At 36.9% G+C, this 19,968-nt stretch overlaps 1 protein-coding gene across 7 annotated transcripts in view; it reads right to left on the minus strand.

The window, feature by feature from the left end:
* SOX5 (SRY-box transcription factor 5) overlaps positions 1-19,968 on the minus strand; it is a 999,299-nt gene that overhangs the window by 816,788 nt on the left and 162,543 nt on the right. The gene's annotated exons all lie outside the window — the stretch shown is intronic.

Genomic DNA, 19,968 nt, shown 5'->3' on the forward strand with positions numbered 1-19,968 from the left:
TGACATAACAATTCTATATATCAATCCTCTCTTCCTCTATTGCTACATTATTAAAATAGCAGTGCACATTCTTATATATTTGAATGACAACTTTGTCCTGAAAACAATTCTTAACCATAACTGCTCCTAAATTCTTATCACATTATATGTTCTTATTGTCCTTTGGTTTTGGTGGAAGCAGTAAAGCATTATCATGTACTTTTGAGTTAGGCTGACACGGGTTTACATACTGGTTCCACCATCGACTATTTACATGGTCTTGGGTAAATCTCTTAATCTATAAATCTGTTTACCTTCAAAGGAAAAATAATCTGGCAGCCCAGGTGGCTCAGCAGTTTAGCGCCACCTTCAGCCTAGGGCCTGATCCTAGAGACCCCGGATAGAGTCCCACATCGGGCTCCCAGCAAGGAGCCTGCTTCTCCCTCTACCTGTGTCTCTGCCTCTCTCTCTCTCTCTGATGAATTAAAAAAAAAAAAAAAAAAAAAATCTTTAAAAAACAAAAACAAAAATAATCATAGCAGCTTTCAAATAATGTTCAAAAAATTAAAAGAAACAATACTTAGCACACCGTCTGACACACAGTATGCCCTCAATAAATGATAACTACTATTTGCATTCATTTCTCTTTCCCTCCCTCTTTCTCTGTGTGATAAAGAGTTAATTTTATGCAAGGAAAGATCTGGGCCTTTGTCTTTGGCTACTAAAAGGTGATCTCTAGGCCCTCTAAGTACCATCTCTGGCAGCAGTGTCTTTGCTTGCCTGAGAGCTTTGGGCACAGGGCAGTCAAACTGTGATTTTGGATGGGGGCTTGGGGCCATGAAATATCAATTTTGCCTCTAGAAGGAACTGGAAACTAAAAGTATCAACTCAATAGTAATATCCAGGAGGGGCTGGAGACTAAAAGTCAGTGACTTGGCCGTATGTGATCACATCCCATTAAAAATTCTGGACACCAACGTGAGCTTCCCTAGTTGGTAATGCTCCATGCATAGTGTTATATTGATGCTAGGAAAGTAATGCATCCTGACTCTATAAGGAGAGGACAATGAAAGCTCTGTGGTTGGTTCTTCAAGCCTCATACTCAGACTCAGCCTTAGCCTTATTCTTAATCACCTTGAGACTCAGCCTATAATTTTTCCCCTAGCTGATTTGAATTTGTATCTTTCCCCTATAGTAAACTATAACCTTGAGTATAATCTGTTTTAGTGAATACTTCTAGCAAACTCTCAAACCTGAAGGTGGTTTTAGAGACCCCTCAAACTTGTAGTTGGTGTCAGAAACGAGGAGTATGTGGGGAAGCGTGTTTGTAGTTGACTGAGTTTGTAGTTGACTAATTGTACCTTCCTTTTCTTTTCTTTTCTTTCTTTCTTTTTTTTTTTTTTTTTTTTTTTTTTTTTAGATTTTATCTGTTTATTCATGAGAAACACAGAGAGAGGCAGAGGAAGAAGCAGGCTCCATGCAGAGAGAGCTCGATGCGGGACTTGATCCTGGGACTCCAGGATCATGCCCTGAGCCGAAGGCAGACACTTAACTGCTGAGCCACCCAGACATCCCTAATTGTACTTTCCTTATTTAAATTTAGAAATCCCCAAAACTTTGAAAGATATTTTACTTTATCATTCAAGGTAACTTAACAAAGCTCTTACTATTAAAAATCACTTTGAGGTGATGGCATTTATGTATAGATTACATGGCATTGTTTGTTTTTCCTTGCATAAACAATAAAAACCACTCCCATTGCTACACCCTTAGTAATAAATATAGAAATGTTTTATTCTGGTAACGTGAATCCTAGGAATAATCAGAAGTGAGTGAGTCACAAACAAGTAAAATTTCTAAAGATTAGTAATAGTACATCTGTCAAGGTCAGATGTTAGAAAATTACCTTCATCAAAAGATGTGCTAGTTTTCAAACAAAACATTAATTAAATCATACTTTTATTTTTGCTTTTTCTAAGTGATTGGATTACACTCTGTAAGAAGCTGTTTAAATCTTGTTTAAAAAAAAAAGTGTTAAAAATAAAAGTTTGCTATGCAGAATTTAAGATGCCCCTTCCAAATTCTCCTAAATGGGAAACATGGTCTGCATAGTCCCTAGAAATGTGAATATTTCACTCTCCGAAATAGGTTATATTACATAACACAGTGGACTTTTTTTTTAAAGATATTTTATTTATTTATTCACAAGAGACACAGAGAGAGAAACAGAGAGGCAAAGACACAGGCAGAAGGAGGAGCAGGCTCCATGCAGGGAGCCTGACGTGGGACTCGATCCTAGGCTCCCAGGACCATGCCCCAGGCCGAAGGTGGCGCTAAACCGCTGAGCCACCCGCGCTGCCCCACAGTGGACTTTAAAACAGAGGAAATGTCTGGTTGGATCCAACCTTTCAAATCTTGAGCTAGAGGTCAAAGATAGAAGAAAATAGAGATTTAAAGCATAAGGAGTATGTGACACAGCTTCAGGATAGGGGAGCACCTACAGAGCCTCCAGGAGCTATGGACAACCCCAGCTGACAGCCAGCAAGGAAATAGGGACCTCATCTCTACAACCACAAAGGGCTGAATTATACCAACAAGAATGAGTTTGGAAGCATATTGTTTCCCTCAAGAGTGTACAGATGAAGAACTCATCCAGGCCAACCTTGATTTCAACCTGTGGTTCTCTGGGCAGAGAGAACCAAACCATGTTAGACTCGTGACCTGGAGAACTCTGAGCTAGTAAGCAGGCATTGTCTTAAGCCACTAAGTTTTTGTTAATATCACACACACACCAAGAGAAAATTAGTACACAAAGGAACAAAATTGCATATATTTTACTGACCTTTCTTCGGTCTTTCACTCTGAAAATAAGTATCAGTTATATGCCCAGATGAATTAACCATGTAGACTCCTAGTTACCGTAGCCAATGCTAAAAATTTATAGACCCACTCTGAACAAGAAATACAGAAAAGATATTATGCATAAGCTACACATTGAATGTTTTTGTCCTCCAAAATTCATATGCTAAAATCTAATGCCCAATGTGATAGTATTAGGAGGTAGGGCCTTTAGGAGGTACTTAGTTCATGAGGGTAGAGCCCTCGTGAATAGGATTAGTGCTCTTATCAAAGAGACCCCACAGAACTCCCTACCTTCCTCTACCTTGTGAAGTTACAGCAAAAAGATGGCCATCTAGAAAGCAGGCTCTCTCCAGACACAATGTGCCTTGATTATGGGCTTCTCAGCTGCCATAACTGTGAGAAATAAATTTCTGTTGTTTATAAGCCACTCAGTTTATGGTATTTTTATTATAGCAGGCCATATGGATGATGACAAAAATGTATTTATTGCCTATAAAACAGATCATTTGGAAACCTCAACTCTCTATCTCTTATTATGAAAGGTGTGGAGAAAGTGACTCTTAAATATTCTGTGAATTATCTCTAGATTTTTGGGGGCCATCTTAAGAGGTGGGAACAGTCAGTGCTCATGCCGTCTTAAAGCATACATGGGAAACTACCATATGCTGGGTTCAGAGTGACAGACTCTCAGTATCTAGAGAGAGGTTGGAGGCCACTTAAAAGGAATCTCCCAGGAGCCTCCATAGAACTTGTTATAAAACTCCTCCCTGTCTCATTCCCTTTTCATTAATCATTACTGCAATGCTCTCATATTATTTGTTATAAAACACAAATCTCATCTTGTTGTACACTTACTCAAAATAGCAATTTTGATGGCCCTCAAGATAGTCATTTATCCACTTATACACTAAATATTTATGTAGAGGATGCCAAGTTCTTTGCTAGGTGATAGGAACACAATGGTCAGTATGATAGACAAGGTCCTGTTCTTCACTGAGCTTTGCTCTTTCAAAAATATACTTCCCATCTTATTCATAAAAGACTATAATTAATCTTTAATCCCTACCTTGGACTTCACTCCTCTGGGAAGTCCTCTGTGACACTTCTTGGCAAAATTAGGCACCCCTTCTCTCCCATAAAATACTGTTCCTAATCATATGATAATATTGACCATAATGTATTAAAATTGCATGAGATTACATGCCTGCATCCTGCATAAACAGAATATGGAAAGAAAACTCAGGAAGGGTATGCATCCCAAATTACTAGAGTCAAAAAGTGATTATGAATGAGTAGTTCGTCTTGGGAGGCGCTAACCCTGGATCTACTCCCTTCTGTGGGGTAGGGTATAATATATATATATATATATGTATATATATATATACACACACACATAATGTAGAGAATCTAACTTGAGAGTAGGAATTAGGCTAGGAGGTAAGGAATGAGAGCCCATGAAATAACCTGTGTTAGTTCAGACATCTTAGGTATGCTATGCTGTAATGATAATTCCTCCTGACCCTCTATACTCTCTATCTCAATTAGGATTTCCTGGAGGTCTGGCCCTTTGTAGATTCCAGTATGCAAGCTGGGAGCTCAAATACTATCTAGAACAAAGCGGCTATTAATCAGCTTACCTAGTGAGACAACAATCTTGAATGACAGAATTTGAGAGTGAAAAGTTGTTTAAAGTTTTCCCAAAATTCCTTATGGAAAAAAAACAAGAGCAAAATGTGGATGGTAACAGAAAGACCCAATATAGGAACTCTCGTGTACTCAGACAAGAAGGAGAAAAGAAATCTAGGACAAGGAGAGAGAGCCCAGAAATAGGGGCCAGGCTTTCTGCATATCTTATTAAACCAATAAGGAGGTGGGGCAGGAGAAGATCAGCTGGATAAAAGGAATCCAAGGGCCTATGGGCTGACAGTTTCTCATTATGTCTAATACAGGAAAACAGAGAGGGGATGGAGAAGTTAAGAAGCCTCTCAGGGAATCCCCGCCATAAGCCTTGTACCCATCTAACGTGGCAATGGAGAAATAAAACACTTGGTGAAGGAAAGTTCCCAGTTAGACTGAGTTAAAATCGGTTATTCTTCACAGGTTGTGTACATGTGCAAAGAACCTGAAAATTTCCAACACACACACAAGCTTGACACAGAGAAAGACTGAGAAAGCCCTGGGGTGAGAAAAGGAAGGGACCTCAAGTTCAAGACAATGGTAGATCAGCAGCAGCTGCTCTGGCTCAAAATCCAGGTGGGGCCCACTACAGCATCAAGAATAGAGGCCTCTACTGATAGAGACAGTAGAGCAGAAGCCAAGAAGGATACAGAGAACAACCCCAGGGCCAGCAGACACAGATGTGATGCTCCACACTCCCACACCAGCCACAATGATGCATAAACCCCTTAAAGATGGTTTTCTTAGTGTGGATGGGCAGAGACAACATGAAAGTGAGGTTTGTGAAGCCCTGAGGACGGTACAAAATATAAGGAGTCATCCCTCTCAGGGTCATTAACTTGGCAGGGTTGCCACCAATGAGGGATGCCTCCTTACATTCTACAGCCAAGGTGCCTCTCTTGCCCCTGCCTAGTCCTGGGCCTCGTAAATAGAAGGGGAAAAAAATAACAGAAAGAGATGATTTGATAGTGAGAACACCAAGTTATTTTGTACTATATTGTACTTACTTTTGATTGCCTTTCAAAGTACCCTTCAGGGTAGGGACTCAGGAACAAGAATACATTATAGAAACAGCTCCATTTCCCCTATATATTAGAGTATATGTGATACATTGTGACTCAACTGGATCTGTCCCAAAACTTATTATAATGTTTTATCAGACTATTTCTCTATTTAAATTACCCAAATCACTATAAAAATCTTTTTTCTTATGCCTTTATACATTGTCTAAATATATTAGGTCTACTTCTTCCCATACTGTTGAAAATCACATTACCTCACTCAAAATGGAGGAAAAAACCAAAAACATAAATTTCTTAAGAGTCAATAAGAAAGATGACCACTTTTATTCCTCTACCAGCCTAAAGCATCCTCATCTCCTCTCGTGAAGTCGTCCCAAAAGACATATGATCTAAAATCTTAAATCACTATAAATCTAAAATACTCTGGCAATTTGCCTAATTTAAACTACGAAGATGTGTGTTGTGGTCCTTTTGACAAATCTCAAGAACCTTCACATGTTCTATTTAATAATTCCATAGGTAGCAGTACTCTATTGGAAACTGCTCTTAGGACCTATAGGTTATACCTTTGTGTTCTACGAGCTGAGTGTTGGACAAGTCACTTGTTCTTTCAGGGTATTAAAATCACCACATTAAGGGGCTATCCTATCTGATTTCCAAAGTCCCATCTGCTCTCATATTTCCACTTCAAGTAGACAGCATCTTCTGATAGTATCTTTTTTTTTTTCCTGATAGTATCATAACAGGAATTCCTAATACAGGAATACAGGCACAAAAAAAGCTAACTGGCCAATCACAACAAAAGAACTGGTAGCATGAAGAATGAGAGGCAGAGATGTTAAGTCAGATGAGGGGGGTGATCCACAGTGATCATAATCAAACACTTTGCTATTGTATGGTCGTGACTATGCACAGACATCATGCTAAGTGCTTTACACATAATATCTAGCTTAATTCTCAAAATGACTCTATGGGTATGGACCTTTATTTTACAGACAAGAAAACTGTGACAAGAAATTAAGAAATATGCTCAAGATCACACAGCTAGAAGCTCCTTAGCTAACTAGGATACTCCTATTAATTGCAGCCAAAAAAATTCACCTAAAACACAGTGAAAAGTACAGGACAAAAGAAGTTCTAGAATCACTGCCTATTAGAAATGGTCACCATAGCCATTTCTGAAACTAAAGTTAAATAAGACTGCAGGAAGAAGTTATTGCTCAAAAATTTATTTTTGTAAGGTGATAGTATAGAAATGCATACCAAGTTGAAACTGGAAAGGATATAATCATTTCTTAACTGCATTCTACAGGTGAGGAAAATTAGTTTACTAGCAAGACTGTGCCTGGAATCCAGGGCTTCTCTTTTCCAGCCTAGTGCTCTTCTTGGTCTTTTTCTAAAACTTTTGGAAAGGCCATTGTGGCTGAGGGTACAGGCTCAGAAGCCAACCTGCTTGGTTTGAATTCCTGTCCTCACTCATTAGCTATGTGATCTATACATCAGTTTCCATGTCTACAAGATATGAGGAATTACACCTACAGGATCGGGTTGTTGTGAGTAGTAAAATAATGTATACACATCAAGCAAACAGGACCACTCCTGGCACCCAATAAGGATGTAGTAAATGTTGGTCTTTATTATTACTATGATTACACATGTGGAAAATAAGGAGGCCAAAATGTTAACAGTCATTCAGCAACACAGAGAAGAGAGCATAAAAGGCTTGTTAATAAATATCGTTGGAGATTTATCCATCCAGAAAGCCTATTCCTGACTTTCCTAAGCACACTATATAGACAGCAGAGGGTAAATTTTTGTAAAGACTACAGATAAAGAAAATGAGAAGTCATTTACTAGCAAAGTTTTAGGGAGGAACGCTAGCTTCCAGTCTTAGCTTTATCATTAGTAATGGAATTTTGGAAAGCCAGACTACATCTCCGAGTCTCAGTTTCCTTCTTGGAACTTTACTATCTATGGATACTTCTGGACATTTCTCAAATTTCATTCATATATGAGGTCAAAAAGATTTCGTATATTAATTTTAATAATTCTAAGTGAACAATGTATAATCTTTAATTATCAAATCTTTTGTTTTTTGTTTTGCATCAGATTTCCTGCCATTATTAATTTAGGCATGACTGTAGGAAAACATGTATATCTGCAGTTCAGTTCAAAGTCTTTAATCTTAAAAGGATTCCATGGGTGAAAGAAATGGGGAACAAGTACTCTAGCCCTGTCCCTTGCACAGCCTACGACTTGCTCAAGGGATCTTAACTCATAAAGGAGGAGGGCTGTATAGCTTTAAAATGACTTCATTCCCATATTTACATATTTTTAATAGGGCTATGATGAATCTCCTTCCGCTTGACTCCTATTTTGAGCTGTGATATTTTAATCTCCATTCTTGCTGCAACTTAGCAGATGAATGTGCAGTGTGACAGAGCTCAGAGGAAATAGTATAAATAAAGCAAAGTGGAGCTATGACATCTCACATTTTATAGCTTTTTTATTGTAGCCGAAGCATAAACAGAGCACAGCTGTGTTATACTTACCGCTGTGAGCACTCCCTCAATCCTCACCCCCTATTGCTTTTAAAAAGACAGTGCTCTTATTCAGAAAGCTTTGGCTGTGGGTAGCACAGTCCCACCAGGGCAGCCTCTACCCCAAACCTCTACATTTGATGCATTTCTCCTCTTACAGATGTAGATTTATCATTTCTGTATCATTCATCTGACTGAAAACCAACACATCATCTGCAGCCCATACTGTACTGCAGCAAAAGTACACTACTCTTACCTATCAAAAGATAACTCCACAACCCAAACTATAATTTTCACTCCAACACAGACACAGGCACTCAACACAGGCACTGCACCCAAATAATTTCCAAACACTGTCTTAATAGAAGACACACAACTAGCTAGAAGTATTCAAAACAGTGCACTCTCTTAACGAAATCCCCTTTTAAAATGAAGAAGTTGTATTTCTCACTTTCAAGTTAATTCTTAGTCACATCTGGGTGAAAGTTGGAAATACCAAGAGAGTGAAATAGAATTAGAGTTAGAAAAAGTGGTGTTGAGATGTGTAAAGTAATTCCACTCACTGAGACAGTCATCAGTTTGTGGAATTCTTCAGGCCAGTTACATATTTCAATAAATCTGAAGGTGACAGAGTAAAAGAAACAGCATGTACCTTCTACATTCTGACAAATATGAGGTTATTATACACAGGGTTGATGAGTCCAGGATAAGCACCTGATAGAAGCAAAGCCAATCAGAGTCCTTCCCTGAGATATTTTATTTAAGTGGAAAAAGCAGCCAGCTATAAACTTCCTGAGCTGTCATCAATGGGGACATTTCCTTCCCTATAGAGAAATCTCTATTGAACAAGAAAGAGTAAAGTCACTATCTAAAGTGACAGGGAGACAAGAGAAAGGGATCAAACCCTGACAGAGTATGACTTCTTGGTCCCAACTGCTCCTAAGGCCAATCTACATTTCTGCCTTCCCTCAATTTGGTTATTTGCTTTCTTTGTACTCCTTTGTACAACAAATTCCAGCTTTTCCCCTCAAGTTGCCTCAAATCGGGATTTATCACTTATCAAAAAAAAAAAAAAAAAAGAATCCCAACTATTACACCTTCTAGAAGAGACTTTTTTTTTTTTTTCAGTTGGGTTAGGATTTATTCTTCCTTTTTCAAATACCACCACACTATTTGTGGGAAGGAAGGAAAACCCTCTGGGCTTGTAAAGGAATGTGTAATGAAAATTCAAAAGACACATGCATCCAAGTGAAAAGAATATAGGGGCATAGTAGCCTATACACCAGTGAAGTGAAATGAAAGACAGGAAGATTGATTTGCATCATCATTAACATGGAAGGAGAAAAGCACAAGAACACAATAACTGCAAGAACCACCTCCATTGACAAACATAATTGTTTCGAAACAACAGGCCCAACTGGGCTAACACAGGGGCAAAGTTGGTACCCCAAGCTTCTCAGCTATCTATCCGCCCAAAGTTGCTCTTCTGCCAAGCTCATTGTTTACCAAGCTGCCAGCCCAGCCCAGGGATCTGATTAGCAATTTGCACTTTTGTGAGAGGATTAACAGAATTCCTTTGTTTTGATGTCGGATTATCAAACTGCATCTTTAAAGAGGTGTGACCTCATCCAGATTCATAAGCCTGCTCCCTTGAGAATGACTTGAATTTTACTCTACTTGCGCAACATATAATTTCATAAAGGAGTTACTGTCAAAACATGGTACTCAATTCTTGATGTGTGCGAAGAAGCACATTTGTAATGTAAATAACCTCAGAAGTTTTGTGATATTTTAAAATAACCCATCTGGTGGGAAAACAAGGATTTTCAACCCATTTGGTTCCAGCACTGTAAATTAGTGTGCATCTAGCTCATAGAACCCAGAGATAAACCCTTTTCCAAACTGAAACTCATGATGCTTTTATTTTCAAGGGCAAGTATTTTTAATTGTCTCATTCTCTTGCAATATTTTTTAAAAAGGAAAGCAGGATGCACAAGAGTAAACTGAGGAAAAACAAAGAATTTGATGCCTAAGTTCAAAATGATAATGATAGCAAATTGTTTATACTGTTTGGTCTGTATGTACAGCTTCACCTAAATATAAAGATGAAAAAGAAAAATACAATAAGAGATTTGTATTTTCTTTAATAATAGGCAACTAATCAGAAAGAAAGTCCCTGAAATTTCCACCAAAGTTTGAAACAAGTAAAACTCCCAAAGGGGGCATTTTCAGGGCAGCATGCAACAGATTGAGAAAATTAGTCTGCAGATTTTGCACTAGTGTAATTTTTACTTGAGGTGGCAATCACAAATAGAATGCACAAGACCAGTCCAGTCTCTGAAAGGCATGCATTACTAGTGTGAGAATTGTATCATGGGAAGTGCATAAATGCTCATTCAGCTACAAACAGCAAAAGGGCAGTCTGGCCACAACAAATGCTCAAAAAGCCAGACACTGCTTCAGATGAAGTGGCAGCTTTACTTGTTGACAAACTAAAAACCAAAACAAGCAACCAGAACATCCTGTTTCATAAGGAGGAAGCAAGTATAATTAAATACGTGTCTACTTTTAATATTAATATAGATTGTTCCCCCAAAGTTAATAGATGTAGAATGCCTCTTTAAATTAGGAAACCTTCAGGACGCCTGGGTGGCTCAGTGGTTGAGCCTTTGGCTCAGGGCGTGATCCCAGAATTCTGAGATCAAGTCCCATATTGGGCTCCTTGCAGGGAGCCTGCTTCTCCCCCTGCCTATGTCACTGCCTCTCTCTGTGTCTCTCATAAATAAAATCTTAAGGAAATAATAATAACAAAATAAAATAAATTAGGAAACCTTCAATTACAGTGACAATACACCAGGCAGGCCCTGATAAATAAAGTGAAAGGAGTGTTTGTCTGTCTATAAGTACAATACATACATACACGGCTATTAAATCAATAATCCTCAATGAATGGTTGAGTGCATTAATGAACTCACCTAGAATATCTTTTATTAAAAAATCAAGTCATGAAAAAAAAAATAAAAATAAAAATCAAGTCATGTACCCCAACTTATCATCAATAGATGGGATGAGAACACATTCTTCTGATAAAAATCTCAGTCAAGTAGTCTATGAATCCCTCTTAAACAGCCTTCTCATATTTGAAAACAGCCTTTTGATACAGCTTATTTGCTAGTTTTGCCTTACTAACTAAATTGAAAATGTCTTTCAAAAGGTGGATCATGTCTCTTAAGAGCCTCGTGCAGAGACCTACACACAGTTTGGTGTTCAATAAAAGTTGGATAAATAAATTCAAAAGACTTGTGGTTAATTTAACAAGTACTTCAGGGAGAATAGGAATGAAAAATAATTTAGTATGAATTTGACTTTAACTCAAAGCTGTCTACATGGAATTCAAGAAGAAAAAAAAGGTGCATCATCTTTCTGTAACCGTAAATACAGAACATCAGCCAAAATCAACTATAAATTATTCTTTTATTCAACATATATCTGTTGAATGTCTCCATTTGCTAGGAAGTAACTTGGGCTGTGGAGATAGAGCAGTAAACAAAACAGACCAAGCTCCTTGCCCTCATGAACCTAATATTCTACTCAGGGAGATAAAATCTGAACAAGATAAATGAATTGGAATATACTATATTCATTAGAGAAGGGCTAGGAGAAAAATTAAAGTAAGGGAAGTGCTAGATAAAATTGTAGATAGAGAAGAAGGAAGAGCCTCACTGAGAAGGTGCCAGTTGAGTCAAGACCTGAAGAAAGTGTTAGAATGACTCATTTAGTAATGAAGCAAGAGCCTTGCAGCAGAGGGCACCTGATAGGAGTGCAAGGGTCTTAAGAGGCATGACACCTGGCATGTTAGAGAAAGAACAGTGGGCAGTAGGACTGCTGCAGAGTCAGTGAGCGGGGAGCAGCAGAAGGTGAACTCTGCTAGGAGTGTGCTGGGGGCTCACTCTGCTCCTTGAGGCTCAAGGACTCCCCTGAGAAAGGAAGTCAGTAAGACCCTGCAGCAGAGGACATAATATGACTAATCTGCTTTACAATGTAAAGGGCCACCCTGGCTGCCATTTGAAAACTGACTGAAAGGGAACAAAGGCAGGAGTCCAGTTAGAAGCCTCCAGCCTTAAGTAGAAATGATGGCTGCTTGGACCAGACTGGAAATAGTGGGGATGAAGAAAGGTTGTCAGATTCTGGAAATATTTTGAAGGTTATGCTGATAGTTAGGTTGAGGGATTAGGGGGGATATAAGTGAAAGAGAGGAGTCAAGGATGATGAAAGGTTTGGTGTCTCAGCAATGGGAAGAATGGATTTTCCTTTAACTGACTAGGGGAAGAATTCCCTGGGAGCACGTGTGAAGGGAACATCAGGAGCTCATTTACATGTGCCACCTGGAATTGCCAAGGAACCATTTGGATATGTGTGTGTGGAGTTCAGAAGAGAAACTACAATGTAACAGAAATTTATATTCCCCAAACAAAAATTTTCCCAAGCTCCGAATGCTACAAGCAGTTGTTTTCAAATGAATCTTTATTTAAAAGATAGGACAGAATTTGCAGCATCTAAAAGAATGGTCTTTTAAAAAGTACAGAAATCCTTATACAGTCATTTGGTTTTAATAGAGACAATTTCTTAAAGCTCATCATATACTGATAAATCATAGGCAGTTAAATTCATGCTGTCAACGCACATAATGAATACTAAAGTAATAGACTAAGTTTGGTAGTCTGACTCACTACGACTGGAGTTCAGATAATCCAGAAGAACAAATATTTAGCACCATCCCTGGATGAGTATGGCTCACATTTTTTCCATGAATGACAAGGAAACGTACATGCTGAGGGTCTGTTGATGAGACCTCATGCTGAGCATATTTGAAGTTTTATGTTTCAGCTTTAAGATTTATAGAAAATTTAAAAATAAATTTAAAAATTAAATGTTTTAAGGTTTTTACAAAATTATGTCTTTCCCTTTAAATCATTATGTAAACATGACTTTGATAATTGTATAATTACCTTAAAGTTACTATCATCACCACCATCATCATCACCACCAACATCATAGCTATCTTTTACTATGGTCTACAATGTGGTAGGCCTTATGTATAACTTTTATAATTCTACATACCAGATCCTTTGTGTTATAAGCATTAAATCATTTAATTCTAATATTAACCCTATGTTATTCACAAATATCTGTTACACTGAAGCCAAATGTCTCATAAAAAAATATAGATAAATGTCTTCTCTTGCACTGTGAAACCAAAAACAATACTGAAGTAAAAAACACACATAAATACTGGGGAATTGGAAGCATTTGAGAAAATTGTACTCCTGGGTTCTTGTCATATAACTGAGAAATGTCTATCTGAACAATAATCCTATACTAAATGTCCTCCACCAAAATAAATGCCCTATTCCAGTGAAATGCCATCCATTTCAATGAATTGACAATTTTAGTAGCTAGTTAATAAAAATTAAAATAGCACTTATAGAAATACAGAAAGAGTAATCTAAAACTATTGGCCTTTAGTAAAGAGTAAAATTTGCTGTACAAAATACTGAGAGGAAAAAATTAATTTCTAAAAGTCCAAGAAGTCTAATCAAGTATTTATAATATATATCTGGATGTCCAGAAATAAATTAAAAGAAATAGAAAATATACTTCCACAGCCTTGAATATTCTTTTCAAATCCTACAACCATTTCAGTTGGCAGGATATAATCAGTGGTTTATTTGCATAATGTCCACAGTTGTAAATGAGCATCTCCGTTTCTGGATTTTGGCACTGGACCATGTATTTGATTATATTGCTATACATTTAATGTAATAGATATAATATGGCACAAAAGTAAAATTACCAATTTTAGAAAACCATAAAACTCATCAAATAACTTACCTAATTCCTCAACGTAAGTAGCCTGCAAACTGTGAGGTTACTGCACCTAGCATCTTCATTAACATCATCACTCAAGCACTTTCCACTCTCTTCTAATATCACTTTCATCCCATATCCCATCCCTATAGATCCTGTTTAGGCAAAAGCAGTGAGGAGTGGCATAAAGCATGCCTCTTGGCCAGCACAGAATCAGGTGCGGGTTCTATGGCAGATCCAGCACTTCCCCTACAGATCCAGCAGGAAACCTAGTGAAACATACAGGAGAGAAGATATACACGGTTCTTTGACATCTTTCATGTTCATGAAAGCCAAATATAATTTTCTTAGAATATTAAAGTGCCATATTTTACTGTCATTTTAAACTAAAAAGGAAAGTAGGGCTAATATAATCAGTAAAATTGTTAAGTAGGCAAATTTTATTTCTCCAAATCCTACATCTTTGACAACAAGCTTCTTTCTTTTTCTTTTGCCATTTCTCTCCTCAGACTTGAACCACATTAGAGTTCAATTTATTTGTCAGTGAAGTTGAACTCAAGGTGGCCACTCCATACTTATAATATTCCCTGTGCTTTTTCACTATCATCAAAATCTATCTATTCCATGTTCTGTTAGCCAAAGCCCAAATCTTGAACTTCTAAACCACAGCTAGCCAAATGATATACAGTCAGTGCCAATATGCCAGGGGTTAGAGACAGAAACTTAGAGTGCAAGGAAATTTCAGAGGTAATTAATTCAATCCTTAATTTAAAACTAGAATCCTCTATGTAATTTCTCTATTATCATTTCAGATTCAGTACAACTCTATTTCCAGAAATCAAAATGCATTTCGTTTTGAAGCAAAACATCTCATTTTAACTTTCCTCTACTGGTCTCAGTTCCAAAGCTACACATAAGCACTTGTGTTTCACACCCACATTCGAGCTCTACCTTTCACCTAGCTGCGCCCTGGGTTGCTGATTTCTATAACATATCAAGAGAGTCCCTTGCTCCCAGGCTTCTGATTGGGTTTTGAAAATGAGAGGCATCAGCAGGAGATCAAAGAGTAAGACAAAAGCAAGGTCAAGGTATGTATTTCTGCAGCTTCCTCCTTGCAAGTGACTTTCAGAATCTGGTGGTATCTCCCCAGTTAGGTGAGTCTCTCCATACAGTTCCCCTCTCCTGGTCCCATTAGGCCTAGAGGTAGTGACAACTCTCTGCTATTATTATCCCCAGAGCACTGTACCAACCTTGTCAGTGCCATTTAATAACAGTTTTATTGAGATATAACTCACATATCATACAATTCACCCATTTAAAGTGTACAATTCAACGGATTTTAATATATTCACCAAGTTGTGCAACCATTACCACAATCAACTTTAGCACATTTTCATCACTCTAAAAAGAAACTCCATACCCATTAATAGTCATTCTCTACTCTTTCAACCTCCCAGCACTAGAGGAGAAAAAAAAATTGTTTTCTGTTTTTATAGATTTTGCTATGTGAGCATTTCATATCAATGAAATCATGCAAGTCTCTTGTGACTGGCTCCTTTCATTTAGCAAATATTTTCTTTTTCTTTTTTTTAATTTTTATTTATTTATGATAGTCACAGAGAGAGAGAGAGAGAGAGAGGCAGAGGGAGAAGCAGGCTCCATGCACCGGGAGCCCGACGTGGGATTCGATCCCGGGTCTCCAGGATCATGCCCTGGGCCAAAGGCAGGTGCCAAACCGCTGCGCCACCCAGGGATCCCTAGCAAATATTTCAAAGGTTCATCCATGTTGAAGTATGTATCAGTACTTCATTTGTGTTTATTTGTAAGTAATATCCCATTGTGTAGATATGCCACATTTTATTTATCCATTCACTAGTTGATGGATATTTGGGTTCTTTCCACTTTTTGGCTATTATGATTGATTCTGCTCTGAGTATTGTGTCCAAGTTTTCATGTGGACATATGTGTTCAACTTTTGATGAATTGGAGAATAGAATTCCTATGTCATATGGTAACACAAGATTTAACCTTGTGGGAGTCTTAGAGATAGACTCTTCTAAGCTGCTGCCCATTTTATACTCCTGTCTGCAATGTATGATGGTTCCAATCCCTCCATATCCTCACCAATACTTATTATTTCGCCTTTTTTATTTTGGCCATTTTTAATGAGTGCAAAGTGGTATCTTACTGTTGCCTTGTATTTTTAAAACCCTGTCTATATCCTTATAACTACTCCCTTTCTTAAATTCTCCCCAAATCATTTCATTTAAGACCATCATGTTTCTTTTTTTTTCCCCATTATCTGTTTCTTTCATTGTCTGTGGCCCTGACTGACTCAAAGGCCAATCCTTTTTTTGATATTTTTAAGAACTATATTGAAATCTTTCCTAAATTTCCCTTTTTCAAGCTAAACAACTCCTGTTTATGTGAACTATTAGCTTTCAGAGTATCTACCCCTCTAACTCACCAGTGAATGCCCTTCAAAGTATTTTACCCATAAGTGTCATACAAACTGACTACTTTACTTTTTACCAGGTGATTATCTCACTGGTTATGGATACTCGGTTTCTTCTACTAATGCTGTTAAAGATGACACTACCACTTGTTTGAGCAGGTATATCTTACTATTGGCTTATACTGAACATAAAATCAACCAGAATATCTTAAAAATGTATCAAACTCAAATACCCCCCACCTATAATTGACCAATTTATTTTAAAATTATATGCATAATTACTTTTACACCATTAAATTTCATCTCGTCAAGTTTGGGCCAACATTGAGCCTATCACTGACTTTATTAGTACCCAATGAGATAAAATGGGTTAATGTGACAAGCATGTCCTTGCCAAAAACAGGAATCAAAGTGTTAGTCCACTTCTTACTTTCTTCCTTCATCAAAGTTGTTCTTTTCTTTATTTTTTTAATGAATAGACAAGCCTTAGCATATCATATTATCCTACTGTGTCAAGTCTAAAGACAAAATTAGGTGGACCCTACCAAGGAATATCCATTCTTTCTATTATACTCATTATAAGCCAAGAATCTTGAGGTCTCATTATTATGCTAACCTGCCTTAATAGCTTAAATTAATTGGTAGATTTAGAGTTTTTTGAGAGTGTCTTAATTTATTTTCATCGTATCTAGTATGCTTCCCATACCAAATTAGACTATGTCAATGCTCTCCATTTAAATCCAATGGTTAGTCTTAATATTGAATTGAAACTGCTTTGTTCTTGACCTTATAGGTCAGGGTCTTAGCCTCAGGACTTAGTATTTTCTTGATATTATACAATATATATTTATAGGCATATAAATGTATATACTAAATATATTAATTTATATATTTCATATATAATTTTTAAGATAATATACATATATTTAAAATATGTATTTTTATTAAAGTATAACTGATATACAATGGGTTTTTTTGATATACAATGTTATATTAGTTTCAGGTTGGCAAGTTTATGCATTATGCCATGCTCACCACTTATATGGCTACCATCTGTCAGCATACAATGCTATTACAATATCATTGACTATATTCCCTATGCTGTACCTTTCATTCCCATAACTTATTCATTCCATAACTAGAAACCTGTATCTCCTACTCCTCTACACCCATTTTGCCCTTCCCTCTAACCCCCTTCCCCATGCCAACCATCAGTTTGTTCTCTAAATTTATAGGTCTATTTCTTTTTTTTTTTTAAGATTTTATTTATTTATTCATGAAAGACACAGAGAGAGAGAGAGGTAGAGACACAGGCAGAGGGAGAAGCAGGCTCCATGCAGGGAGCCCGACGTGGGACTTGACCCTGGGACTCCAGGATCACACCCTGGGCTCAAGGCAAGTGCTAAACCACTGAACCACCCAGGGATCCCTATAGGTCTATTTCTGCTTTGGATTTGTTTTGTTTTGTTTTCTTAGATTCCACATATAAGTAAAACCATATAACATTCATCTTCGTCTGACTTATTTCACTTAGCATAATACCTTCCGAGTTCATCCATGTCACAAATGGCAAGATATCACTTTTTATGGATGAGTAATAGTCTTTCATATATATGTGTGTGTGTGTGTGTGTGTGTGTGTGTGTATGTATATATACACAAATATACACATACCACATCTTCTCTATGCATTCATCTATCAATGGACATTTAGGTTACTTCCATATCTTGGCTACTGTAAATAATGTTGCAACAAATATAGCAGTGCATATATCTTTTGGAATTAATGTTTTTATTTTCTTTGGGTAAATACCCAGTAATTGAATTACTGGATTGCATGGTCATTCTATTTTTTAATTTTTTTGAGAAACCTCTATGCTGTTTCCAACAGTGGCTACACCGTTTTATATTCCCACCAAAAGTACACAAGGTTCCTTTTTCTCCACATCCTTGCCAACACTTGTTATTTCTTGCCTTTTTGATAACCATTCTGGCAGGTATAAGGTGATATCTCACTGTGGTTTTGATTTGCATTTCCCTGATGATTAGGGATGCCAAATATTTTTTTCTAAAACATGTTAGCCATTTATATTCCTTCTTTGAAAAAATGTCTATTCAAATTCTCTGCCCATTTTCTAATTGAATTATTTGGGTTTTTTTGGTGCTGAGTTGTATAAATTCTTTAAATAAGTTGGATATTAACCCCTTATTGATGTATCATTTGCAAATACCTTCTATTTAGTAGATTGCCTTTTGTTTTATTGATCATTTCCTTCACTGTACAAAAGTTTTTTATCTTGGTGTAGTCCTAATAGTCTAGCTTTGCTTTTATTTCCTTTGCCTGAGGGAACGTATCTAGAAAACTGTTGCAAAGGCTGATGATGTCAAAGAGATTACTGCTTATATTTTCTTCTGGTTATTTTATGATTTTAGGTCTCACATTTAGGTCTTTAATCCATTTTGAGTTTATTTTTGTGTATGGTGTAAGAAAGTAGTCTGCCTTCATCAAAGTTCTTAATAAAAATATTAAAGAGGATAAGCTGATGAACAGGCCTCTCTTTAGACTGATAACATTATGTTAATCTATATCCTTTAGATATGGTTCTTCAACTATTAATTCATGTTACCAAGCCAATTTCCTTTCTGCTCAAAATTACATGATATATTATAAAACTATAGTTTATAAATGATGGTACCTGATATTCTATTCAGATAATAGAATAACGTTATTAAAAAGAATAAGGTTAATTTTGCATGATTGTGTGTTAGAGAACCCATACTAGCTTCTTGTGAACACCATCTTGTTTCTAAGTGTTCAGAAATGATCTACAAAAAACACAATCTAGGAGTTTACTAAAATATAAATAAATATAAAAAATAAATATAAATATAAGAAATATAATCTTTTTCTCTCATTTTAAATCCAGGGTAACATTTACTCATCTTGAGTCTCCTGCCACTTCTTTTCTTCTACAAGATATTTCAAATTTCACCAACAATGGATCTTTAAAAACAACTTATATTTAGTAACCACCTCACTATATCCTATAACCTTCCCCTAAATGTATGAGTTAATTATAGGCATTCTGACCATTCAATACCTGAAGTCAAAACATCTAAAAATCACCTTTAATTGTCCTTTTCATATACATCCCCATAACCAAACCACCAGCTAGAGCTATTCAAAATATATGAAATATATGCCATTTGATTACTTCTCGCCAGCTCAACTACTATCACTAGTACTAGATAGAATCACTTCTCACTGGACTATTACAATGGTCTCCCCACTGATCTCTCTCTGCTTCCACTTGCCCCCTGTAATCTACTCTCTACACAGTAGCAGAGTAAGTGATTAAAAATGTGTATCTGACCAAGTCACTCCCTCACTTACAACTAGTTTCCCATCACACTCAGAATAAAATCCAAGTGACCTGATCCTCCTTCCTTCACAATGTCATTGCCTGATGCTCCTTCTCACTCCCATGGCCCACCACCTGCTTCAGCTACACATGCTTTCCCTGTTGTTCATGCAACTTTTACCTTTGCCATTTCCTCTCCCTAAA

The sequence above is a fragment of the Nyctereutes procyonoides genome, unplaced genomic scaffold (genome assembly GCF_905146905.1).
Source record: "Nyctereutes procyonoides isolate TBG_1078 unplaced genomic scaffold, NYPRO_anot_genome, whole genome shotgun sequence".
Lineage (NCBI taxonomy): Eukaryota > Metazoa > Chordata > Mammalia > Carnivora > Canidae > Nyctereutes > Nyctereutes procyonoides.